Here is a 16,369-nt window from a genome sequence, read left to right as displayed (position 1 = left end):
AGATCTCATCCTTACAAAAAATCTAGGCCTGCTATTTTTCTCTTTTGTGGGAAAATATTTTATTTTGATTGATTTGATTTTACATTTATAAGGTTATTCAGGCTTTTCTATCCTGAAATGATTTTGATATATTGCTTTCTTTTTTCCCTTCCTTCTCTCCTTTTCTTTCTTACCTGATGCTAAAAACAGACGAATGAACAAAAAAAGATTTCTTGATTCCTTTTAAATAATTACTAAGCTTTAAAAAATTTTCAAATCACCTTAAACTTTCTTTTGAATAGTATATTAATTCTAAAAACAAAGTTAATTCAGGAGAATTCTATTTGTGATCACTATTCAGTCACTCAGTTCAGGCACTCAGTTGTGTCCAACTCTTTGAGACCCCATGAATCACAGCACGGCAGGCCTCCCTGTCCATCACCAACTCCTGGAGTTCACTCAAACTCATGGCCATTGAGTCGGTGATGCCATCCAGCCATCTCATCCTCTGTCATCCCCTTCTCTTCCTGCCCCCAGTCCCTCCTAGCATCAGGGTCTTTTCCAATGAGTCAACTCTTCGCATGAGGTGGCCAAAGTATTGGAGTTTCAGATTCAGCATCAGTCTTTCCAATGAACACCCAGGGCTGATCTTTAGGATGGACTGGTTGGATCTCCTTGCAGTCCAAGGGACTCTCAAGAGTCTTCTCCAACACCACAGTTCAAAAGCATCAATTCTTTGGTGCTCAGCTTTCTTCACAGTCCAACTGTCACATCCATACATGACCACTGGAAAAACCATAGCCTTGACTAGACGGACCTTTGTTGGCAAAGTAATATCTCTGCTTAGTTCCTTTTTAATTGTATTCCTCTCTTTCCCTTCTCCCTCCACTTTCTATTCCTGCCTCTTTTTTTCTGTTTTCCTTCTTTCTTCCTTTTCTTCCATTTCACAAATAACTATTAACAACTATGTCCCAGGAGGGTTTCCCAGGTGGCCGAATGATAAAGAATCTGCCTGCCAATGGAGGAGACACAGGAGATGTGAGTTCAGTCACTGGGCTCAGAAGATCCCTTGGAGGAGGAAATGGCAACTCACTCCAGTATTCTTGCCTGGAAAATCCCATAGATGGAGGAGACTGGCAGGCTACAGTCCATGGGGTCTCAAAGAGTAGGATACAACTGAGCACATAGAACTATCCAGAAGGGTAAGTATTTTTATTCCCTTATTACACCCAAGGAGCATTATATCATCATTACCTATAACATCTTTTCCCTCCTTGAGCGAGTACTGTGGTTAACTCATCTTTTGATAAGTCTATTCATTTCATGTCAATTAAAGTGATATTTTAAAAACATAATTCTGTTTGGATAATTCCCCTCCCTACAACCCTGTTTCCTCCTTCAGTAATGAAACCCAAACTCCAAGTATAGCCCACAAAGTAGTATAGGGCCCCTGACTATCAGTATCATCTCTGCTGTTGACTCCTCCCTCCCAAGCCCACTACACTCCCATCCACCTGGTCGTTTTTTCTAGTCCTTAATTCTAAACTAGAATTCCCCCCGCTCCCACCCTGCCCAGAAAACACAATAGCACCACCTTCTCTTTGAATGCTCATCCCCACGTCTCCATACTGCTTCCTTACTCTTGTCACTCAGATCTACTTAGGAGTCATCTTAGAGTTCTTTCTTGACCATCCCATATTACATAACCTTCTAGTTATCATATCACATCTCCCAGTTTTATTTTCATCTTAGTCTTTATCACTGTCTGGCAATTTTTCAGTTCAGTTCAGTCGCTCAGTCGTGTCTGACTCTTTGTGACCTCATGAATTGCAGCATGCCAGGCCTCCCTGTCCATCACCAAATCCTGGAGTTCATTCAAACTCATGTCCATCAAGTCGGTGATGCCATCCAGCCATCTCATCCTCTGTCATCCCCTTTTCCTCCTGCCCCCAATCCCTCCCAGCATCAGAGTCTTTTCCAGTGAGTCAACTCTTTGCATGAGGTGGCCAAAGTAATGGAGTTTCAGCTTTAGCATCATTCCTTCCAAAGAACACCCAGGACTAATCTCTTTTAGAATGGACTGGTTGGATCTTCTTGCAGTCCAAGGGACTCTCAAGAGTCTTCTCCAACACCACAGTTCAAAAGCATCAATTCTTCGGTGCTCAGCTTTCTTCACAGTCCAACCTTCACATCCATACATGACCACTGGAGAAACCATAGCCTTGACTAGATGGACCTTTGTTGGCAAAGTAATATCTCTGCTTTTGAATATGCTATCTAGGTTGGTCATAACTTTCCTTCCAAGGAGTAATTTTTAGTTTAATTATTTATTACTTGTCTCTCTTCCCAACTTTACCCACCAGAGTGTAAACTCCATGAATGATTGTATCTTGTTAAATGCCAATTTACTTTACCTTGATCAAAATTGTATCTGCAATAAAAGTGATTAAAAGTGAAAGAATATGTTCTTAATTTAAAAGCTTATTTTTATTCAACACCTACTATGTGCAAGATATTTTGCTAACCACTTTATATAGATTATCTCAATTATTCCTCAGGGATTTCCTGGATCCAGCTTCTAACTCCTGCTTACTTCTTCAGCCTCAACTCTTGTAACCTTTCCCTCCTTTACGTCCCTCCACCTCCCCTCAATCCACCTCTATTTGCCATTTTCAGCCACACTCACTTCACTTTTGTTCCTAAATCTGCAATGATTCTTTTACCTTGCCTTTGGATTAACTTTTGGAAATGGATCTCTGTCCTTATTTGCTGAACACACTCCTACTTGTCCTTGGAGTTTAAACTTAGACATCCCCTTCACTCTACCAGTTATTAAACTTGTGCTAGGTCCCAAGAAATGGGTAGACAATGACATGCAAAATTGGTGCGGTCCTAGTGCTTCAAATCTAATGGAAGAAACAACAGAAAAAATATCTCCCAAATAGACATGAAACTTCAAATTCAAGATCCAGTCTCAAGGAAAGATAAAGAGTGCCTGCCAGAATCTGACATGTACCACACACATTAGAAAAGCTTCTCAGAGAAAGTCATTGCTTTACCAGAAGTCCTTCCCCAGTCCCTCAAAAGCTAGGTGGGTTCTGTAAGTTCTTGTAACACACAATACTTAGCACCATCATAAGTTTATTGGGGTTTTTAAGTTGTCTATTTGTTTGGGCAACTAGATACAATGTATTCTTTACAATTATTTTTAACAGGGACCATTTTAAAAGATTTTATTGAATTTGTTACAATATTACTTCTACTTTATGTCTTTTTGTTTTTTGGCCCCAAGTCATGTGGGATCTTAGCTCCGCAACCAGGGATCAAACACACAATCCTTGAAATGGAAGATGAAGTCTTAAACATTGGAACACTAAGGAAGTCCCAACATATTCTTCATTATTGTATTGCAACAATTATCACAGATCCTATTCCACAGTAGGTGGGTACCCAAGAAATGTTTGCTGAGAAATGTATTGAAGGTTCATAACATAGCAAGAATAAAACTAATATTTCTAGAATGAATGATCAAACACAGTATGCTATAGACAGGCTTGAAGATTCATTCACATAAACTGGACACTTTAATGCAATCTATTGAATACACTAGCTTTTCTTAGTGACCATGTCACACTGTAAGGATAACATCATGAATAGGAAAAAATCATATAACCATCCTGTACTACCAATCCCAGAATTTATAGTAACTGACATGTATTTATGAATAAACTTGTCTCCCAGTTTCAGAGCATAAGTCGAATTATAGGACATGCTGAACTTCACTTAAATTTCTTAGATTTTCCTGTTTTGCACATCAACTTTTATATTGTTTAATTTTTTTTCTTTATGCTTAATTTGCTTCTTCATTTGGACGATGCTAATGGGCTGTTATTGACTAGTGTCTCCAGTTCAGCTCATTGCACACTGGGCAGTATTCATAAAATGCTCCGTATATGCCAGCTGAAATTGGTAGTGGTTTGAAGGCAGAGAGCCAAATTCATCAAAAGGATAATAGCTAAATATATTTTGTTTTGTTTTCTGAATTTTAATGACTGAATGGAAGACTTATTCATTATTTATCTATTTTTGAATTTTATCAAATAGTTCTAGTGGTAATTACCCTATCTCTGTATTTATAGAAAAGTGGCACATTATCAAGATAATAGCCTGATTCCATATTTATGAAGTCTCTGTTAAAATTATAAATATAGATACATGGAACTATGTGATTAATGCCAAAGAAAGCCACTTATAGGTTAAAAATGGGTGAAAAACAACTAGCTAGCACCTTGGTAAAATTAGTATTCTGTATTTGAGTTCCATGTGGAAAAAATTATTATTCTCCTTTAAAATGCAATTTGTTTTAAAGGGAAATGTTCACTTACCTTATTAATCAATAATATAAAAGCTTAAAAATAGGTATTTTATTATACGCTACATTGAAGATTAAATAACACACAACCTCATTTTTTTTTCTTTTGATATAAAAAAAATCTCTACACTAAACTGTGGGTGTGGATGTCAGTTACTTCATATATCTAAACTTTTACTTATCATATTTCTGAAAACTCATATTGATATTTATTCCTTTAGAGAGAAACACCAAGAGAAAAACCATTTTATTCAGATGGAATTGAAAATAAAAAGAAATGAAGGCAAATCAACTTTTAAAGGAAAGTTTGGAAGTAGGAAATAAAGAATATTAAATTTTTAAGGCATCTAAATTTTGCGCATTAATTAAAGTTATATTAAATTATTACTTTAAATTTGTAAATATTTGTAAATTGGAAATTTAAAAATTTATATTTACATTTTTTGACTGAAATTTGACAGACAAGTAACTTGAGACTCTCTCAACTCTATTTTTCTTATAAATATAGATCATATGCATATACGAGTGTGTACAGGGTGTGTTTTCCAGCACTTAAAAGTAGAATGAATTGGGAGTGAGCTGATTTTTCTCCCCAAATGAATGGAATTGCACTTCACTTAAACTCCCGGAGTTTGCCACATAGGCGTTGTAGATAAATCAGACTGGGCTTCCATCAGATTCAATGACTTGAACTCCTGACAATAATTTTACCTTTTCAAAGATCATCCTAGGAAGACATGGTACTGTTGTTCACAAGTTATCACAGGGATTCACAATGAATCCTTGCAATCTGACATCTTCTAAACACAGGGCTTCAAAAATTCAACAAAAGGAATAAATTGGAAAGAATAAACTTCACTATTAAATAAATTTGAAAGTTTACGTAACTATATTTTCATAGCAGCTTATAAGTATACAGTAACCATAAGTCCAGCTTCCCTGGTGGCTCAGCAGTAAAGAATTCACTTGCCAATGCATGAGACATGGGTTCAATCCTGATTAGGGAAGATCCCCTGAAGAAGGAAATAGCAACCCACTCCAGTGTTATTGCCTGGGAAATCCTATAGACAGAGTAGCCTGGTGGGCTACAGTCCATGGGGCCACAAAAAAGTCAGACATGATTTAGTGACTAAACCACCACCACATAGTGCAAAGAACAGTTTTCTTTCCAAAATCACTGGAGAATAAGTTGTTGACCTAAGTCTCATTCCTTTTAAATATTTTAGTATGTTATTTCCCCCAAATCAGGGCATTCTCCTAAATAAACACAATATAACCATCAAATCAGGAAGTTAACACTGATGCATTGCTGCTATTTAATCCTCAGCTCTCAAGATTTGCCAGTCATCCCAATAACATTATTTATGACCAAGGATTCAATCCAAAATTTCGAGTTGCATTTATTGGCCATGTGTCTTAGTCCCTTCATTCTGAAACAGTTCCTTAGTCTTAATTTTAATTCACTTGATACTTTTGAAGGTAAAGGTTAGCTTGAATATTTCTTAAACTAAGCTTATCTGATGTCCCTCGTGATTAGAAATGGGTTAAATATTTTTGAGAGGAAAAAGCACAAAAAACTGATTCTATGTTTTTATTGCATCTTATCAAATAGCACATGATTTTGATGGGTTCATTATTGATGCTGTTCATTTGGATCACATGCTTAAGGTGATGTCTGCCCAGGTTTCCTCATTTTAAAGTTACCTGTTCCTTTTCTACTTATTAAGTACTTAATAAGTACTTTTGTAGCTAGGAACTTTGAAGGTATGAAAATTGTTCATTTTTCATCAAACTTTATTCATTTATATAATTTCAATTTATTCACTCATTTATACCTGTTGGACTCATGATTTCCAATTTTATTAAATGAGTTGTGATTAGTTGCAATCATTATTTATTCTGATGACAAATTATCCCAGATCTGATCAATAGCAGCCCCTTCACTGTGCTCCATGTCCTTCGGACTGATCTCCATCCGATTTCTGGCACAAGACATTTCAGACTTCTTATGTTCCTTTTACTACAGCCCTGGAATAAACCATTTTTCCAAAGATCCTTGATCCTCTTAGTGGAGAATGGAATTTAGAAACCAAGATCAGGGATGTACGTGTGTTTTCCACGATTGACTTGTGCTGCTCCCAAGTCCTCTCAGGACACAAAGCCAGAAAATACATGCAAGTATATATGTTTGTGGGTATACATACGTTTACCTACCTATCCATCTTTCTATCTGTCCACTTATTATCTCTATCCACCTATCTCCCCATCCTATAATATTCACACAGATACTTCCAATTATAATCCCAAACTACAAGATTTATCTTAGTATCTCACTTTCAATATTTGTAACACTTGTTTTCAACCATTAGAAACCTAATTCCCTTGTCATTTACAAATTTATTTCTTTGGTCAAGTCCCTGTAGGTAACCAATGTCCCCTCTCTGCTGCTAGTCCTTCTCCAGTATGCATGCCTTTCTTACCCTGGGCCAGGCCAGGGTGTCCAGATACTGTCCTCATCCTACTTGGTCTCTGAAATACTGTGCTGGGCCACTCCCAGGCTTAGATGTCTTCTTCATGTTGAGTTAGTCCACTCTCCACTGCATGGAAGCCCTCTTATCTGAGCTCCAACATTCCACTTCGGGCTACGGTGACCGATCACACATTTCTATTAACCCAGATCATCTACCTGGTTCTAACATACCTAGTGGCTTTAGGGTTGACCAGTTTAAGAAGGAAATAAAATAGGGACAGATATAATGAACAATTTTAAAATGCAGACACCCACTACCTTGTATTACATAAACTTCAACATTATTCCAAATGTATTCAAATACTTATTTGAGCCTGAAGAAAAGAGTGTGGAGAAAGGCATTCTTTTCAATGTTAGTAAAGTCACAAAATGGCCTTTGTAAAATGTTTGGCTTTTAAATACCATAGTCCCTCCAAGAATGAAGTAGAAGTCCTGTTGTTAAACCTTTCCCACTTTGTATGAGAAAGGCATAGCTATGGACTCAGGGATGCCCTCAATTACTCAAAAGTATTCTTTTCTAGATTGTTTGTTATCTTTGCCTGTAGAAAGATAGCCTGGTTCAGCAGCTAAACTTTTAAAAATGCCTATGGTTTTACTGGTGTTTTATTACTTATATATGAGAAGAAGCTTCTGGCAGACAGACACTTGTCTCATTTCCTTGTCTCTATCTCTGGCTAGCTGTGTGAACTTTCATGGTTTAATCTTTCCATTGTTCAGTTTACTTACTCATAAAATGGGGGTGATCATATCCACCCCAGAGAATTAAATGAGGTAATGTGTGCAAATTATTTAATGCCTTAAGAATAAGGAACCAATAATGTTATTTATGGGCTTCCCTGGTGGCTCAGATGGTAAAGAATCTTCCTGCAATGTAGGAGTCCTGGGTTTGATCCTGGGGTCAGGAAGATCCCCTGGAGAAGAGAATGCAACCCACTTCAGAATTCTGGCCTGGAGAATCCCAAGGACAGAGGAGCCTGATGGGCTTACAGTCCACTGGGTCTCACGGAGTTAGACACAACTGAATTAAATGTCAATTATCAATATTAATATAGTATTTGTCACAATTCATGTATTGATTAATCAATTTTTACCCTCTTATTAAGCAAGAACTAAGCCTTCTATATTTGAACAAGATTTGACATATCTTAAAATATCTCATGATCATTCTATCACTGAACTGGAGCTACTCAGTTAGTTTCAAGGATGGGGGTGTTTATTAGATGCACATTACACCCAAGAGTTTAGAAAAAGCAGTAAAGAACACTGCTCCTAATTAGAATAGAGATTCAGAAAAGCATTTAGATACATTCTATATCAAAGACTCAATTGGCCCTAGAGATTTTACCAAAGGAGGATACCATCAGCTCACTTTAGCCCACATCAGGGGTTCACCACTTCTTGGAAGGGTGTGTTCACATCAGGCAGTTCAATATCAGCTGATATTCAGCTCTTAGGTAAAGTAAGTGACCTAAGAATTTAATTTGCACGTGGACACATCAGTTGTGGCTTATTTAATTTCACATAGGCTAAAAGCAACTTTTAAATTGCTCATGTTCTCACTACTTTCTTTTACAACATACCCACTCAGTGGGCAAGCTGTAAGAGTTGTACCCTAGAGAAACTTTAAAAAATTTTATTTACATAAAGTATGGAACAATTCATTACAGGAAAAGAAATCCACTTTTAACACAAAGTCCATCTTCTGCCCATATGGTTTTCCTTTTCTTTGAGTTTGAGGATTCCACCCACCAGTAGTCTTAGGAAAAAGGAAAGTGTGTATGTCATTTGTTACTTACTTTCTCTAAGACATGTGAAAGTTATAGGGTAAATTTAGATAGCCATTTTGCCCACCTTGCAGTCTGTAAGCAAAGTTGATTATGAGCAGTTCCACTGAAGCACAGCATGCTCCTTGAGAAGAGAAGGGGTTGGCTTTGGCTTTCAGAGATCCTAGACACCGCTTTGAGGCCAAGAACAAAACTGAGAAATAATATAGATTGCAATTCACATGATGTCCACTCTCTTCTTAAGTTCCTGACCTTGGCTGACAAGGATAATACATTGGGGAATTGAAATAAATACATGTAATAACAGTATTATTATTTAGAAACATTTTCAAACTATATCAAATATAGTCTCTAATAATAGAAACAAGAAAAAGAAAGGAAACTCGTTGAACAAAATAAAGAAGTGTGGATTCATCAGGCTTCCCAAGTGGCACTAGTGGTAAAGAACCCCCTTGCCAATGCTTGAGACGTGAGAAAATGTGAATTAGATCTCTGGGTCAGGAATATCCCCTGGAGGAAGGCGTGGCAACCCACTCCAGTGTTCTTGCCTGGAGAATCCCAGGGACAGAGCAGCCTGGTGGGCTGACATCTGTGGGGTTGCACAGAGTTGGACACGACTGACGGGACTTAGCAGCAGCAGCGGCAGCAGCAGGAGTGTGTATTAATCACCTTCAAGTACTTGAGGGAATTGCTCCATTTTACAATGCCTAGAGTTTAAGGCACCATGCTCAGGACCACCCCCACCCAATTTTCTCTGCAGTGGCCATGTTGTCCTGGAGAACCTTCACTCCCTTAGGCTATCTCTGTGCTTTCTACTGATATCTGGGTCTGCATCTTCTTTTGAACAACATTTCCTTTTTCCAATCATTCTTTGGCATCCCCAACTTTAGGAGAGAAAATCACAGAAATGTATCTTTTATCCATTCATTCATTCATACATCTATTTAACAAATACTCCGTAAGCATCTACTCTTGCAGGACAGCAAAAAAGACACAGATGTGTATAGCGGACTTTTGGACTCAGTGGGAGAGGGAGAGGGTGAGATGATTTGGGAGAATGGCATTGAAACATGTATAATATCATGTAAGAATCGAATTGCCAGTCTATGTCCGATGCAGGATATGGCATGCTTGGGGCTGGTACGCGGGGATGACCCAGAGAGATGTTGTGGGGAGTGGGGGTGGGAGGGGGGTTCATGTTTGGGAATGCATGTACACCCGTGGTGGATTCATGTCAATGTATGGCAAAACCAATACAGAATTGTAAAGTAAAATAAAAAATAAATTAAAAAAAAAAAAGCATCTACTCTGTCAGGTCATATGCAAAATGTTAAGTATACGACCACTGACTGCATCATCTCCATTGTCACTGAGTTTTCAAGTGTGCAGGTGTTAAGTGCGAGCTCAATCGCTTGTCTTGTCTGACTCTTTGCAACCCTGTGGGCTATAGCCCACCAGGCCATTGCCATATCTGCCTCCAAGGGATCTTCCCAGTGCAGTGATTCAACCAGAATCTCTTTCATCTCCTGCACTGGCAGGTGAGTTTTTTTTTTTTTTTTTTTTTACCACCAGCACCATGTGGGAAGCCCCCCAAGCCCAGCCCCTACCCCCACAGCACCCCCAGAGAAGGTTATAAACAATAAGTAAGTTTAGCCTAAATGCCCCCAGGTAGTATCAGCCTGTGAGCACAAGTGCTATTGTATTAGCATTAAATAACCAAATTTCCCATTGTCTCTGCAGACCCATTCTCCATTCTTAGCAGCTCTGCTCTCTGCCCTTGAGGCTGACCTGGGTGGAATAAATCCAGTTTCTCTGACCTCTGCCTTCTGCTTCTCCTATACCCATGCCTTTGTAAAAACTGCCTCTGTAAATAAATCCTCCCTGCCCTCTCCTATTGAGTATGCCATCTGTTTCCTGTTGGGACTTTGATGATCGCACAAAGTTACTCTTTTCTATTTCTGGGGCTCACAAGGGTCAATGTCCAAAGCATTCAAGAACATATTCATGCCTTTGGGGCTACTGTTCTCCTAACAGGCTCCCTTTGCGATTGTGTCCCCTGTGTATTTAGAATATCCGCTTTCTCCTATAGGTGTCCCTCCATTTCTGTAACATCATTCAAAAGGTATTTGAGTACCTATCTCTGGCATCTGGGATATAATAAAGAATTGAGGCAGGTAAGATTCCTTGCTCGTTGGAGTTTACCATAGAGGAGGAGATAGAAACCTTAATTGAGTGTAAAATATTCTCTATTGTAAAAGCTACACGCGATGGGTACCTGGCTCCAAGGCGATGTATTACAGGGGAATTTGCCATAGTTAAGGTGGTGAGAGAAGATTCCTTTAGTAAAGTGATAGCTGAGCTGACTTATAAAGAACACATACATATTAGTGGGGCAGACAGTGAGTAAGATTTTTCAAACTGATAGAACACGACATATAAAGTTTGGTGGAAATATAGACCATGATGTCCTCATGAAACTGAAGGGCAGCCAGGGTACCAGGCTCACAGAGGGTTGTTGTTGTTTAGTTGCTAAGTTATGTCTGACTCTTTTGCGATCCCATGGACTGTAGCCTGCCAGGCTCCTCTGTCCATGGGATGTCCCAGACAAGAGTACTGGAGTGGGTTGCCATTTCCTTCTCCAAGGGGATATTCCTCACCCAGAATGTAACCCATGTCTTCTGCATGGCAGGTGGATTCTTTACCACTGAGCCACCTGGGAAGCCCCATCACACACACACAAAGGGTAGGGGAAACATAACACAAGACTCAGCTAGTAAGGTATACAGAGACAAGAGAAGGCGGAATCTAGACCAGTAAATTAAGGCATCTAAAGTCACAGTACAGAGCTTTGTTCTCCCAAGTTTGCCTTGAACCCTGACAGAGGTGAGGTTATGCCAGTTTCTATTTTTAAAGCTCCCTCTGAGCGTTGGATAAAGAATAAACTTGAGGGCTGAAGAAATGACAGGGGATATCCATTAGCAGATAACAGAAGTCTAGGCAAGAGATGATAATAGCTTGAAGTAATAGCAGTGGAGATGGAGGACATTTGACAAATCTGATAGACGTTTAGGAGGCAAAGTCAGCAAAAGCTTGGTGAGGGACTGGTTCTGGGTGGTGGGGAGAGGAAGATGCTGATTTCTGGGGTTGATGGGAGTACGAGACACTGAGATAAGGAACACTGGGAGGAGCATAGATGTGGATGGGATTTTAGAGGATTCCATTTTAGCCAGGTTGAGTTGGAGGTGAGTTTTAGAATCCAAGGGGCTTCCCTGATGGCTCATATGGTAAAGAATCCTCCTGCAATGCAGGAGACCCAGCTTTGAACCCTGGTTCAGGAAGATCTCCTGGAGAAGGAAATGGCAGCCCACTCCAGTATTCTATCCTGGAGAATCCCATGGACAGAGGAGCCTGGCAGGCTGCAGTCCAGGGGGTCACAAAGAGTCAGACATGACTGAGTGACTAACGCTTTCACTTTAGAATCCAAGGGCAAGTGTAGAGTGCGTTGCCAGTTATACAGTACGTATAGAGTGGCTGTTATACAGCCATTGTTGCCTCATCCTTGTTAGAGCATTACTCCTTTGGGGACATATTCTATGATTTTCTCAGTCATGAGGGAGTGATCTCATAACTTTTCAAACAGTTGAAACTGTAGTTCTTGGTGACAAATAGAATCAGCTTGCCCCAAAGGGAACTGTCAACAATTCTACTCTTAAAGGATGAGTGACACTTTTCTCTCCTCTGGGCTCTCCATTCCAGCATTAGCTCAATTCATCTCTCATCCTGGATCCTGAGGAACAAAGCCTCTTGTTACTCCAAAGGTAACGTGCCCTCTGTCTCTGGAACTTACTTTCATCATTATTAACCCTTCAATGGCTTTTCAGTGCACTTCCAATAAAACCCAAACTCTTAGTGGTTTGGCTTTGCCTGCCCCCTCAGCTGCTCTTCACATTCTAGTCCTCTTGCTCACTCATTTTTCAGCTGTGCTGACCTTTTTCCGAGTCTTTTCACAAGCTCCTTCCCATTTTGAGAACTTCATGCTTTATTTTTCTCACTCTTTTCCTGGCTACCCATCCTTTGGATTCCAGACTAAATGTCACAAGCTCAGGGATTTCTTCCTTGCTTCTCCCCCCATTTAAATGAGCTCTTTCATCGTTTTCTTAGGGCTTCCCAAGGTGGCACAGTGGTAAAGAACCACCTGCCAATGCAAGAGATGTGGGTTTGATCCCTGGATCTGGAATACCCCCTGGAGTAGGAAAAGGCAACCCTCTCCAGCATTCTTGCTTGGAAAATCCCCTGGACAAAGGAGCCTGGCAGGCTACAGTCCATTTGGGCTGCAAAGAGTCAGACACGACTGAACACACACATCCCTTCCTTATTCTCTTTCTTGTTCTTTGTTCTCTATCAAAGCATATATCACAGACAGTAACTGTATATATATTTGTGTGTCTAGTGTCTCTGTCTCAGAGTAAATTACAATCTGTAGTGTCAGGAACTATGTTTAATATGTTTTTCAACATTAAACCATCAATAACACCATGCTTATTCAACACATGAATGAATGAGAGAAGTGCTTTCCCTGTGATAGGCACAAATCTAGGCAGAAAGGTGTATGAGATATGACCTCCATGCTTGGTGTCCAGTGGGGAGAGAGAACTTCAGTGTGGTGTTTGCGCCAGTAGATATCTACGCGGGATCGTTCTGATGCCTGTAGCAGCAGTATACCAACTCTCTCTGTGACTGTTGGGGAAAGGCTCCCAGAAAGGCAACATTTAATTTGGGTTTTTAAAGACAAGCAGGAGGTCACTGAGCGGAGTAGGGGAGGAAGGGCATCCAGACCAGACAGACAGTAGAGATTGTGTAGAGGTTGAGAGATGTGAAAGAACATGATGCTTTCTGGGAAACACTGAAATATCTGTGATGAGGAGGAAAGGAAGGGATAGAGAGATGATTGGTGAGGAGTGATGGAAGAGATGGGAAAGCCTGTGCTGTGTTGTTTAGACTTCATCCAACAGGGAATGGCAAGTCATTGGAGATTTCTAAGCCAGGAAGTAATTGGGTCAGGTTTGTGTATCAGTAAGATTACTTTGGCAGCAGACACGTGTGTGCGTGTGTGTGTGTGCGTGTGTGTGTTTGATGCCTGGAAATGGGCTAGGAATAAAACCACAAACACAGATGCAGTGGCTGTGCATGTACACCCGTGGTGGATTCATGTCAATGTATGGCAAAACCAATACAGAATTGTAAAGTAAAATAAAAAATAAATTAAAAAAAATAAAAATAAAAATAAAAAGCTTAAAAAAAAAAAAAAGAAAGACAGTGGAGGATGGATTTTCAGGGATCTGGAGGAAGAAGAACCATTAAATTTAGACTATACATTCTCTGACGTCATTTTCAGCCCTGAAATTCTAGGACCAATGTATTAACTCCTATCTGGGTCTCAGAATGTGGGTGAAATATATTCTTAAAATGTTTCTGTATTTCCAAAATTAAACACAAAAAAACTTACATCTCTTAGCCAAAAACACAGCTTCACTATGCATTATACAAAAGTATGGTTTTCCTGGGATGCAGTCAGACTGAGAAAAGTGCTCTGATTGGGTCACCTTGAATAGAGCAGCAAAGTGGATGCGCTGTTGTAGACCTCAGACTAAAACATCCTAATAAGCTTTTCCTGCTCTGTCCTCATGACATGGCCGTAGATGAATACACTGTAAATTAAAAAATGGCCCACACTTAATTTGGGCCCACATTTAATTTGAGAGGAATTGATACTAGTATTTCCATGCATGCTAAGTTGCTCAGTTGTGTCTGACTCTTTGTGACCGTATAGTTGTAGCCCACTTTGCTCCTCTGTTCATGGGATTCTCCAGGCAAGAATACTGGAGAGGGTTGCTATCCCCTCCTTCAGGGGATCTTCCAAACCCAGGAACTGAGCCCATGTTTCTTAGGTCACCCGCATTGGCAGGTGGATTCTTTACCACCAGTGCCACCTAGGAAGCCAATATTTCCATATTCCTCCTTTTTTCAGGGTCACCAATGTATATATTTTTGACATTTCATTTATTAGGAGTTTAATAGGAATAAATAAACAAATGCTGATGTAGCAGAACTATGAATCACCAGAAGGCTAGGATGGAGTAATGGGTAATATAAACCAAGGGCTAGTTGGTATTAAGCCTGGATGAAACAGAACCACAAAAAAGACAGATATAAGGAATACTAATTGAATTAACCAATCTTTGAGTGAGATGAGTATACATGAATTTGCAGAAACTGTTTAGACCAGTGTTTACTAGGTCTATGTAAATTCCTTTCCTAATTATCTTTAACGTATGTCATCAGAAAACACCGAAGATGGAAGAATTTCCTTCCCAGGCCCAAGGGATGATCCCTTTGGGAAACTGTCAAGCAGTGGCCAGAAGACAAGAAGGGGGAGAGTGTGACCTGCCAAACTATAACTATTCAGTGGCTTCAAAGAAAATTTCCATGTCTTTGCCAATGTGGTATTTTTCTTTTTGCAGTGAAAATTAGTGGAAAAAATATCCAAAGCCATAACAAGTCATTTGAAAAACTTGAGGGAAGGGGATTATTCACATGCTTTAAATAGTAATTTGTTGATTTATTTCACTTTCAAAAGAAGAAACAGTTCCATGAATAGTTTTCCTTATTTCCAGAAAAGTCTTTATATATACTTCAAGTGTCTCAAGGACCTTATCTTGTACCCCCAATACAAACATTGTATTAAAAATAGTTTCAAAACTACTTAGTTACTTCAAGTTTGTAGCACATGATCCTCAGCCTAACATTCTCATTTCTCTGCAGAGGTTTTTAACTAAAATAGATACAAAATAACAGATTAATCCCATTACTGAGATTCTGACCTCAGAATGATGGCCTCCTGGACAAGTTTAACCTGTGCCATATGTCCAGTCCCTCCAGCTAATTAATTATTAGCTATTCATTGCTAGCAGTTTCTACACTTAATTCAAGTGCCAGCTCCCCTGGGTTGAGTCATTTAATATAAAGATCTTAGTCTTCCTCATCCATAAAACAGAATTTATATTATAGCTTCCACATAATTTGTTTTGTAAAGAGTTAACCAAAACATAAAAATTATTTTTATTTTGTTTTCCAGTGTGTGTGTGTATGTGTTAGTGTGTGTGTACATGTTAGTGTGTGTGTACGTGTTAGAGTGTGTGTATGTGTTAGTGTGTGTGTGAGTGTGTGTGATAATAGCACTGCCAATTATTTTTAAGATGGCTAACTTGCCCTTTCCCTAAGCCATCCTCCTAGAGGTAAATTACTACTGAAAAATTTGCTAATTTACAAATTGTCACACAAACAATTCAAGGGTACATACTATACTTTCAAAAAACTTTCACATCTTTGTAATCACTGTCTAAGTTCAGATCTTCATATACGGAGGGAGCCAAAGGTCACTTGTCCTAGTATAGCACCACAGTTAAGGCTTCTCCACTGGCTGCTTCTATGTGTCCTAACAGGTTGTAACCTCACTGTGTATTACTTGCCTCCTCCAAAAAATGGGAACAATCATAGTACTTTTATCATAGCATTGCTATGACTCACTGACTGGTAGATGTTGTTAACAAGAAGTTTCAAGAGTGATTTCCAGATTTCTAACAAGGATAACTGGGAGTATAGAGCTCCATCATTTGAAATATGATCTCCAGGGCGAGGGGACAA

This window comes from Oryx dammah, unplaced genomic scaffold (assembly GCF_014754425.2).
Source record: "Oryx dammah isolate SB20612 unplaced genomic scaffold, SCBI_Odam_1.1 HiC_scaffold_29, whole genome shotgun sequence".
Taxonomy (NCBI): Eukaryota; Metazoa; Chordata; class Mammalia; order Artiodactyla; family Bovidae; genus Oryx; species Oryx dammah.
Note: the sequence above shows the minus strand (reverse complement) of the source record.